At 45.4% G+C, this 12062-nt stretch overlaps 1 protein-coding gene across 7 annotated transcripts in view; it reads right to left on the bottom strand.

Annotated features, from left to right (window-relative positions):
* The window catches only part of PACSIN2 (protein kinase C and casein kinase substrate in neurons 2), a 133470-nt gene that overhangs the window by 85704 nt on the left and 35704 nt on the right, over nt 1-12062 (bottom strand). The window lies entirely within an intron of this gene.

Genomic DNA, 12062 nt, shown 5'->3' with positions numbered 1-12062 from the left:
GCTCAGTGCTGGAGAACCCAGGCTCTCTCTCCGCAGCACAGACAGCTCCGAAGACACTCAGATGTGCACACGTGATTCCCCAGAAGTAAAAACCAAAAACCATAGTAAAAGTAAAAACCAAACCCCAAAACACCTTTCTTCCTAGAGTTTTACAAAGAATTAAAAATACAAAGAGGGCGCCTGGGTGGCTCAGTGGGTTAAGCCGCTGCCTTCGGCTCAGGTCATGATCTCAGGGTCCTGGGATCGAGTCCCGCATCCGGCTCTCTGCTCGGCAGGGAGCCTGCTTCCTTCTCTCTCTCTCTCTCTGCCTGCCTCTCAGTGTACTTGTAATTTCTCTCTGTCAAATTAATAAATAAAAATCTTTATAAAAAAAAATGACGAAGAAACAAGGAATAAATAAAACTTTAGGGAAAGATGTCCTAACCCATTTTAAAATGCATGCGCCCGGGGGCGCCTGGGTGGCTCAGTGGGTTAAGGCCTCTGCCTTCAGCTCAGGTCATGATCCCCAGGCCCTGGGACTGAGCTCGGCTCTCTGCTCAGCAGGGAGTCTGCTTCCTCCTGTCTCTCCGCCTGCCTCTCTGCCTACTTGTGATCTCTGTCTGGCAAATAAATAAATAAAATCTTTAAAAAAAAATGTATGCGCCCATGAGGACACATACAATGTAATTCCCTCTAGATAAGGTGAAGAAAAGGCACCATGACACTGTGGGGCTTGAAGTCAGGGCAGAATGGCAAAGGGACCGGGCATGAAAGGGACCTCAGGAGCACTTCTTAGCAGGGCTCTGTTTCCTGAGCTGTTCATATGCTTCATTTGTGAAAATTCATTGCTGTACCCACTTACAGTATGTGCACCTGTATGTATGTACATTTATTCTGTCTCAATAAAAAGTATTTTACAAAACATATGCAACAATATCAAAAAATACAAACACTACAAGAAAGAGCAGGTACTGAAACTAATCTGTAAAAACACAAGAAATGCAAAAAACATTTCAAGGGCTCAATTTCTCCCAAAGTACCCTCCCAGAAGATACACGTGTACCCTCCCCCAATCCCTGTGGCAAGCTGGATGCTACATTTAAATGGTGGTAGCTCGAACAGAGCCAAACCAGTCCCCCTTTGCAACATGGGCCCCTAGTCTGACCTTGTAACACAAAACAAAATAGGTTGAAAATATCTTTCCAAAATCTGCATTTAGAAATTCCTTGATGGAAAAACAACAATAAAGCAAGGATCATATCAACACAAGGCTCGATTATTTGACATATGATAATAATTCATACTACTTGGAAATTATACTACCATCTCCCCCACCTAAAAAAAAAACCAAAAACACAGCCATTGGACCCACACCATGCAAACTTTGCTTTACCTCTGGAGCAGCTTCGCTAGATGACTTGCAGCGCTCAACAGAGAGGCAAGGCTGAAGCACGGGGCCAGCCCCACTCCCTGGTCTGCAGGGAGGCTGGCTACTTCCTCCTGGGGCTTACTGAGGGTTTAAGGGCCCTAAAGGTCATCTTATCCAGGGACACTAAAGCTGGAAAAGGCTGAATAATGTTTCTAGAAGCTACTTCAGTGTGCCTGACCACAACGCACAGACAGCCTTTCTAAAACTAATGGCCTGGCAATTATCTTCCAAAGCATTTTAACTAAATTTAAGCAGCACAGGAATATGGTCACAAAAGTCCTTTTCTGGGAGTATTTTCTTCCACTAAGAAAGATCAAACACCTGGGTTCTGGCAAACCAAGTTGACTTACCTCCTTTCCCTTTTCCTCAGCTAGCATGACCAAAAACTCTCCTTTGCCCCAGAGCCCCACTTAGGCCTCTCGGTTATGAGACAGGTCAACCACATCAAGGTGGAGTGAGCTGTTTGTTTGCTTGTTTGTTTGTTTGTTTGTTTGTTTATTGTAATCCAACAAACACCAGCTGCTTGGTAAACACTCACATAGTGCTCACATTAGGGTTAATCATGAAAAGAATCCCATCAGGGGACTGTCACCTCCTCCACTTTCCAGCTCAGATAACTGAGGTACAGAGACTGTATTACCTGCCCTGTGTCCCAAAGCTGTCACGCCGGGGAGCCGAACGCAGGCAGTCCGCTTCCAGAACCCAGCTGTTAACCATTACACTACCTCTCCATGTTGGCTTCCCTCAATAAATCAGAAGTGGGTCCTGGGCAGAGCTGCCACGTAATAAAAATCTGATTTGAACTGAATTAAGAATGCAGATAGTGGTGGGATGATGAAGTCATGAGCCTGGCTTTCCAGTAGGGCTAGGGCATTCTCTCCCGGGCCCCACAACCTTGACTAGCAGGTTCCTAGCTGGAGAGCAGCTGTCCTAACCCTCTGGGGGAGAACAAGACTGGCTTGGGCAGCTGTCCTACCCCCTAAGGTGGTACCGGGACAGACACACTGCTCCAGGGAAACCCACCTGCTAACCTCTCCCGCCTCTCCCACGTGGTGCCTAAACTGGTATTTCCAGTTCCAATTGGGTTTCTGTCACCAGACTTGAAACCTTTGGGCACAAACATTAGTGCCAGGCACAGGGCTTAAGGCCTTGGGGCCCCATGGTTGAAAAAGCCAACATCCCTGCCCTGGACTGCTCAGTGTACGGGCAGGGCAGATGTATAAATAAAGAGAAATGGCACGAGCTGATAACGAACCAACACGCATGGAGGGCTGTGGGAACACTATGAAGGCAGCAGTGAGCTAGTGGGGGAAACACGGTCAGGGAAGGCTTCATGGAGGAAGGGACAGGATTCGGTTCTCCAACAGCTTACCATCAACCTACTCAGAGTAAGGCAGAAAAAATTTCTGCAACAAAATCCAGCAAGTTAGCCAAAGACTACCAGTGACTTCATGTCCTCCGTCCTCAGCTGATGGCTGAGCCCATGCGTGGCAGTCATTAGCCCAGAGTCAGGCACAGACGTGAGGGTGACACCGGACTGGCTGCATCTTCTCTCGGATACTTCTGTTCTCTTATAGGATGAAAATGGCTGCCTTTACTGAGCTCTTTTAAAAGACTCCGTAAGATAGGTACGACTATCCTCGTTGTACGGAAGAAAACCACCACAGAGAAATTAAGCAATATCACCCAGCAAATAATGGCAGAATGGGATCTGAACTCGGGTCTCCCTGATACTTTCAACGCACATCCTCTCCCCACCACACTCATGCCTGCCCCGGAACTAGGCCCGTGAGGAACATGAGGATAGCGGGCAACAGGTCATGTCATATGGGGGAAAGAACAAAATTTTCCCCACATGATTTTTCCCCATTCCTCTATTGGTCTATCCTTGCTTTAATGCCACACTTTTTCTAAAACAGCTTTATTGAGATGTAATTCACATACTATAGAATTCAGTCATTTAAGTATAGAATTCAGTGGTTCTTAGTGTATTTACAGAGCTGGGCAACCTTCACCCCAGTCAATTTTAAGACACTGTCATCACCTCAAAAAGGAACCCCATGCGCTTTAGCTGTCATCTCTGTCTCCCCAATTCCCCAACCTGAAACAACCAGTTACTCTTACAAGGTGATTCTTAAAAAGCTTATGGGCACACGGTCATGAAGTTGTTAATAAAACAGTGCAAACTGTAGTTGTGCTTCAGTCCTCTCTCCTGGGCTAAAGCTAACAGCTGAGCCCAGACAGGGCCAGGGAAAAGCCAGACAACTTAGAGGCAGGTACTGCAGTGAGAGGTGGAGGTATCTGGCCGCCCCACGCTAGATGGCCTCCACGGTTCTCATGCCCCTTAACTTAGGAAGCCCTAAATGCCGAGCCACATGGTCAAGCAGCCGCCAGGATGGTGGAGTCACGCAAGAGCTCTAGAAGACCCCCTCTGGTCACAACACCTTACACCATTAAGATGCCATCTCCCTGTCTCCAGAAAGACAAACCAGGATGATATCTGCTATCATAGATGGGGGTAACCAGAACAGAGTTGTTCTGAGAAGCCAAACTCTTCAAGGATTGATTATCAAGACTAGCAATGGCCTGGAAAAAAAGTGCCTCCTCTGCGCTTTCCCCCAGCCTTCCTCAAGTGCTAAGGAGAGTTGGAGGAAAGGGATCTACAAACAGACCACGCACATACTTCTGCAGAGCCCTGAATTCTCTAGTAACTTCTGCATACAGATCATGAAACTGCTCCATGCAGCATCACCACATACTAAAAACTCCTCAACACTGAAGAGGTATGAGCTTCTGACAGATTCACACAGGTTCATCACAGAAAGTTCTTGGTGAGCAAAAGAGACCAGATGCAAAAGGGTGTGCACTTTGTTCTAGTTAACATGAAATTCCAAACCGGGCCAAACAAATCCATAGTGACGGACCAATGTCTGCCTGGGGCCAGGGGCTGGGTGGGGGCTGATGGCGCAGGGAATAAGGAAAGTTCTGAACTGATGGAAATATTCTCTGTCTCACTTGGGACAGTGGCTATACAGGCGTATCCATTCATCAAAGCCCTTAAATGGGGACGCCTGGGTGGCTCAGTTGGTTGGGCAGCTGCCTTCGGCTCAGGTCATGATCCCGGTGTCGTGGGATCGAGTCCCACATCAGGCTCCTTGCTCCGCGGGGAGCCTGCTTCTCCCTCTGCCTCTGCCTGCCATTCTGTCTGCCTGTGCTCGCTCTCTCCCCCTCTCTCTCTCTGATAAATAAATAAAATCTTTAAAAAAAAATTAAAAAAAAAAAAAAAAAGCCCTTAAATGGGTCCGCTCTGTTGTTAAATTAATACCTCAATAAAGAGAAAAGGGGGGGAGAGGTGGGAGGGGGGGAATGAGGGAAAGAAGACAGGAGAGAAGCCTGCTGCGGAGCCTGAACAACGCCCTCTGCGGCAGCGCGGCCACAGCCATCACCAAGGACTGGCCTGCAAGGTGCTGCCAAGCCTGGGTCTTGCCAGCGCGCGTGCATTGCACTGGGTCTCAGTTCTTGAACGACTGATGCTCTAACACATACAACTGATTCTGATGAACCTGAACAGTCCACTTTCTGACGGGGTTAACTCAGCTCTCCAACGCCCCCGCAGTAAAAAGTGTGATGATGTCAGCCAGCGACTCAGGAATGGCTGCTTTCAGTGACAGGCTCCAATGGCTGTTTGACAGTCAGTGAACAAGTAAAATCTAATGTGATAATTACAGGTATTAGCTGTTCTTCTCCTCAAATGATAAGTAAATCTTAAATTCTAGAATTTAAATAGGTTATATAGGTTATATAAAACATTCTTACTGTCAATCTTTTTTTCTTTCTTTTTTTTTTTTGGATGGGGGAAGAGGGTAGTGGCTAGGTTCAAATCCTACGTGTTAGCCTTTCATATTTTTCATGAAACAAGACATAAATAGAGCCATCTTGCCATTAGTCTCTCTCTCTCTCTCTCTGTGTGTATATATATATATACACACACACACACACACACACGAATAAACCAAGCCAAATTTCTCACATTCTCGATCAAAGAAGAAGGTGCCAGAACAAGCTGAACTAAGTACTAGTTCTATCTTTGGCAAAGTTAAAAAAAAAAAAAATTAAAACCCTTTATATAAGCTTCTTTGCTTCCCTGGCAGTCACCCAAAGCTAAAGAAAAAAAAAAAAAAGCCAAACTAATTAAAGCAGAAAGCCCAATTGAGAAAAACTTCAAAGCACCAATGTGATATGAAAAATATGTTAATTTCTTTTCTTACACATTTTATAAAATGCCACCATGAGAAGAAACACCTGGGCTTCTAACACAACATCTCAGTGGTTAAGACATCACCTGCAGTTCTGGGGCCAGCTCAAGCCTTCCTTGGACAACACACCGAAGATGGAAAATGATCTCTGAAGGAAGGTCTGAATTCAAAAAGGAGTGGTGAACAAGATTTGTGGTGAGTTTTGGGGTATTTTCAAGACTAAAGTTAGAGCTCTGCTCTGCTCATGTTTTACTGGAGGTTTACGGGTCTGATTTTCCCCCTCATTTGTTTCTATGTGCCCTCTCTATGCTAGACTCTGGAAGTTACAAGCTAAATAATTCCCCACACTTGTCCTTAAGCAGCTTAGAGTAGCGTAAACAAACAAGCGCCCAGAGGCCCACACAGTGTGATAAGAGCTACACAGCACAACTAGGAAGGGCAGCTTTACTGACCAGGGGATGCCCTAAGGGCAGGAGCACCCAGTTCAACGCTACCAACTTTATTTGGTCCACTATTGTGCGCTTAAAAAAAAGAAAAGAAAAACCAATCACCTCCCATTATTTCATTTCAAAAGCATTTTAATAATAAAACAGGCATTTTAATACTAAAAAGCAGGTCATACAACTTCAGAATATATATAAAGCTTCAAATTAAGTATCTCTAGCTTTGTAAAGAATAATGACAACATTGCTATTTTAGCCCCATGGCAGTAAAAATAGTTAACATGAAATTCCAAACCGGGCCAAACAAATCCATAGTGACGGACCAATGTCTGCCTGGGGCCAGGGGCTGGGTGAGGATTCATGAACGGGTGTTTAGAAACCCTGCAAAGAGGCAAAAATTAGGACTATTTTATGACGTTCTATATACATCTGCCAGGATCTTGACATACCGTGACTCTAAACTCCATGATAACCCCACAAGGTGGGAGTGCTGTCCCCATTTTTCAGAAGAGAAAACTAGAGCCCAGGGGAAGCGGCTTGCCCACGGCCACACAGCAGTCACAGTGCACAGAGCTACCACACATGCTTCCCCTCTGACAGCGGAGCCTGTCCAGTCCCACCAACATGCTGGGATGGTGTGCGAGAGCTCTGGCGGACCTCTGAGGTCCTCATTAGAAATAAACATGTTTTACTGTTGTTGCTTTTAAGATCACAAAGGAAGCTCTGCTTCTGCTTCTTCTTCTTTTTTTTTTTTTTTTTTGTAGTCCCAAACAACCAACACAAACCCTTTGTGAAACGGAGAGGTTTAAATATGTAAATAAACAGAAATCATGCTCCCAAGCATTCCAGAATGCTCCCTTGACCTTTTCCTTCTCCATTTGGACCAGTGCTAGGGATAAAGAAGATGGGAAAGATGAGAAAAGATCAAGAATCCTGGAGTGCTAGGTGGCTCAGTCAGCAATTATCTGTCTTCAGCCCAAGTCATGATCCCCCCGGTCCTGGGATCAAGCCTCACATCGGGATTCCTGTTCAGTGGGGAGTCTGCTTTTCCCTCTTCCTGCTGATCACCCTGTTTGTGCTGTGCTCATGCTCTCTCTCCCTTTCTCTCTCTCTCTCTCTCTGTTAAATAAATAAATAAAACCTTAAAAAAAAAATCCCAAAGTGCCATGAAACGGGACATATGAACCCTTCCTCAAGAATACTGTTCTTGGGGCACCTGGGTGGCTCAGTGGGTTAAAAGCCTCTGCCTTCGGCTCAGGTCATGATCCCAGGGTCCTGGGATAGAGCCCCACATCAGGCTTTCTACTCAGCAGGGAGCCTGCTTCCTCCTCTCTCTCTCTCTGCCTGCCTCTCCTACTTGTGATCTCTGTCTGCCAATAAATAAATAAAATCTTTAAAAAAAAAAAAAAGATATGGTCTCTAACCCTTAAGAGCTTCCATTCTCGGGTCTGAAATTGATTATAAATAGAACACTAACTGAGGCCCAAGCAGCTGACTCTTGGTTTCAGCTCAGGTCGTTATCTCAGGGTCTTGAGATCAAGCCCTACATGGGGCTCCACCACTCAGCATGGAGTTTGCTTGAGATTGATTCTCTCTCCCTCTGCCCCCACGGCTACTCACACACACACTCTCTCTCAAATAATTTTATAAATAGAATACCCACTACAAACTTAAAAGTGCATCTCACTTTACAAATTTTGTTTTTCTTCTACTTTTACCATTTAACATTGAAGTCTACTACACTTAAACAATCTTAAATAATAAATAAATATATATATATATATATATATATATATATATATACACACACACACACACACACACACACACACACAATGACCCAATTGTACTTCAACATGGGATGAGCTCCTGCCAAGCAAAGAGGTTACAGAGGCTGGTTCCCTACAGGACCTCTACGCCTGCGTGGGAAAGGCAGAGCTGAGTGGGGCCAAGCAATAGAGAGGGGCAGCAGTGAGCAGATGCAGGGCCTTGGCAAGCTTCTAGGTTCCTCCATCTGTAATCACAGCTAAAGTCACGGAAAGGTCAAAGGGCCCTCTCTAGGATAGGGTCGAAACACAGTAGGCACACACTTACGTGGCAGGGCATAGGGTCAACCCCCAGGAAAATCAGACAGCAGGCAACCAACAAGTGTCAGAAAACCAAGGAATCAACGACATAATCTGAGTGGAAGCAAACCCATAGTGACCACAGGAAATGAAGTATGGGCACGGACAGGGCTGGTTCAGCAGATCTTCTGACGGAAAAGAAAGAGAAAGGACTTTGCCAAGAGGCCGACCGGGCTGACTGGCAGAGTGCCGAGTCCAGAAAAGTCTCTCAGGCACAGTGTGAGCCACCTGGCAGGAGCCACAAGGAGAAAGCAAGCTGCTCAGCCTGACAGTGGTTGCTTTACCTCTGTGACAGGTGACCCAGCCGAAGACAGAGCACAGACAAGGAGCACATTTCTCCATTCATGAGAGTGAGGTCAAGAAGGGCCAGTTACAAAACAGTTTAAATCCTACGATCTTATTTGTCTTTAAAAATCAGATTTGTTGGGGCGCCTGGGTGGCTCAGTGGGTTAAGCCGCTGCCTTCAGTTCGGGTCATGATCTCAGGGTCCTGGGATCGAGCCCCACATCGGGCTTTCTGCTCGGCCGGTAGCCTGCTTCCCTTCCTCTCTTTCTGCCCGCCTCTCTGCCTACTTGTGATCTCTCACTGTCAAATAAATAAATAAAATATTTAAAAAAAAATCAGATTTGTGAGGAAACGTAACAATCTGGGAAAGTGTATGTCAAGGTACTGACAGTGACTGGGGCGCCTGGGTGGCTCAGAGGGTTAAGCCTCTACCTTCTGCTCAGGTCATGATCTCAGGGTCTTGGGCTTGAGCCTGCTCAGCAGGGAGCCTGCTTCCTCCTTTCTCTCTCTGCCTGCCTCTCTGCCTACTTGTGATCTCTGTCAAATAAATAAATAAAATCTTAAAAAAAAAAAAAAAGGCATTGACAGTGATTGTTGACAGATTGAATATTTGTACTTGTATTTTACAAAGTCCACGCACTGATCTTACAATGAAGGAATACACTGAGTTCACTGGGAGATTTTAAAGCCAGACAGGTGACTCCCCAGGCAGCTAGCAGAAGGGCTGTGGCGACACCAATGCCGCACGGAGAGCGCTTGGGACCACAACACCCCCAACATCTGAGCACCAACAGATACAGAGGGCAGAGCCCTGCCTGCAAGGCTTCCATAAATCCCCTGTTCTGGATAAACCCTGGAGTAAGATGCTATCAACCAAAGCCTGCCGCCGTGTCCCCCAGAGGGAAGCGCATCGCCCCTGTAGCCAGCTTCGCCAATGGTACACTACTTCACGTGGGAAAGCCAAGGGATGGGATTCCTGGGTGTACCCCACAATTCACTCCAGGAAGTCTGAGATTTTATGAACCATTTCTGCAAACAAACATAAGTCCCAGGAAGAGTCAAGGCTCTCCACAAACAGATACTGGCTCCGGCCTCAGACCAATGACCTCATTCACAGTAGAGAGATTCTTTAAGACCCCAACGTCATACAAGTTAATCCCATGCAGGTCTAAGGGAGACTTTCTGCAGAATCAGCACATTGTAGTTTACTGGATGAACAGAACCAAATGAGAAGCCCCATCCCCAGTACCAGCCACACACGGGCAAGGGAAACCCCTCAAGATCTCACAACTTGACCCCTCCCAATGATAACCTGGAGAAAGAGGAGTCGGCAGCTAGATAGCCCCTCCCTACGGGGAACCAGGGAGCCCGGTGCTTCTGACAGCTCACATGACCCACACGGTGGGTGAGCACCAAACCCAGACCATGAACATAGGCACACAAAGCTGTATAAAGACCTCTGATAGGTCAGAAGGTCCTGTGACAGGACCTGCGTACTTGGATTTAGGGCTGGGGGAAATTTTATCAACAGTTCGGAGTACTGACTTCGAGGGCCAAGATGTGCCCTAAAAACATGGCACTGAGTGTGCTTACTATGCTCCGTGACAGAGATCATCTTCACAATTCCTCACTCTGTGACCGTGGGTTTGCAGATTAATAGGAGGGGAACACCATGAGTGAGCTCACCCAGACCCGGGGTCCCTTTGTGCTTGTCCCCCCAGTACACCCGCTCCAAACCCACTTACAATTCCCCACCTACTGAAAAGTGTCTTGAGGCTCAGGAGGGGGAACTAGGATCTTTAAATGGCATCAGTATTTCTCTGCTACACTTTTTGAAACAACAGACTCACAGTCTGTAATGTCAAAGTAATGCACGTATAAGAAATGGGCTATGTCCAAATCTGTCAGATTCAGATGCTCTTTCCAACAAATTAATAGGACAATAAACGGGCGCCTGGGTGGCTCAGTGGGTTAAGCCGCTGCCTTCGGCTCAGGTCATGATCTCAGGGTCTTGGGATCGAGTCCCGCATCGGGCTCTCTGCTCAGCAGGGAGCCTGCTTCCTCCTCTCTCTCTCTCTGCCTGCCTCTCTGCCTACTTGTGATCTCTCTCTGTCAAATAAATAAATAAAATCTTAAAAAAAAAAAAAAAAAAAAAAAAAAAAAAATAGGACAATAAACAGTGAAGATTTTCTTTCTGTTCCACAAATGTATTCCAACTAATATGTAACTTCATTTTATGCAGAATTATTTTCTGATAGGACATCAATTATTTTTCATCCTCAAAGATGTTGAGATATATAATTTTCAGCAGTACCACTTAACAGTGATTTACATGCAAGTTTTTCTTCCTATGGAGGCCTTGGGGAAGAACCAAATACTTTTAAGATGAGTAACAGCCTGAACAACTCTGGCAACAGCCAATACCATAACACCTACACTATCGGAATAATCTAGGATCCATTATATCCATAGACTGGAAATGTTTCCTCTTCATCTTTTATGGAAAATGGCAAATATATAAAAACTAGAGACTAGAATAATGTCGCCTAGTTTCAACAATTATCAACAGAGGACTAATCTTGTTTCACCTCTGATTGTGAAAATCGTTAAATGCTCATAGAATCATGTAAAAACAAACATGTTTTTACGAGACCTGGCAGGTCCAAAGCATAAGCCTCAGTTTGGAAGAGGAGACACAAAGCAAGCAGAGGTCCTCATCTGAAGGGAATGGCAACTTTATACACGTAAAACATGTATAAACCAAAGAATAAAAATGCCAAGCCCCCAGGGTGAGCCTCACTAAGGGGAGGTCATACAGATGTCCCTCTCCACCCTGAGAAGACGGGATAAGGAAGGCACTTCACCTCTTCCCCAAGTACCCAGTATTCTTCCCCAAAACTTGTCAGCCCGGTCCAATAATGTGAAAAAAGAAAAAAATGAGACAAACCCAAATCAAGGGACATTCCACAAAACATCCGACTAGCGCTCTTCAAAATCGTCAAGGTCGTGAAAAGTTAACACAGAAACTGTCACAGATGGAGGAGACCAAGGAGACAGGACAATTGAACTCAATGTGCTATCCTGGACTGGATCCTGGAACAGACCGAATCTCTGTGGAAAAACCGGTGAAATCCAAGTCAAGTCTGTAGTTCAGTTAATAACACTGCACCAAAGTGAAATTCTTCATTTTGACAACTGTGCTGCAGTTACATAAAATGTTAACATTAGGGGAATTAGGTGAAAGGTATATGAGAATGCTCTATATAGTCTTTGCAACTTTTCTGTATACCTAAATTTTTTCCAAAATAAAAAATTATCAGAGAAATCATATTAAAAAATTTAACTGCCTAATAAATATTCATTATATCCTTCACAAGAAAGAGTCAATGGCAATGTGGACTTCATGTATTTTTTTTAAAGATATTTCTTTTTTAAGATTTTATTTATTTAACAAAAGGAGAGAGATCACAAGTAGGCAGAGCAGCCGGCAAGGGGAGGGGGTTAAGCAGGCTCCGCACTGAGCAGAGAACCTGATGCGGGGGCC

Source organism: Mustela putorius, unplaced genomic scaffold, assembly GCF_011764305.1.
Source record: "Mustela putorius furo isolate JIRA1106 unplaced genomic scaffold, ASM1176430v1.1 tig00000738_pilon_pilon_pilon, whole genome shotgun sequence".
Classification (NCBI taxonomy): Eukaryota; Metazoa; Chordata; class Mammalia; order Carnivora; family Mustelidae; genus Mustela; species Mustela putorius.
The sequence above is the reverse complement of the archived record's forward strand: the minus strand, read 5'-3'. Positions and strand labels throughout refer to the sequence as shown.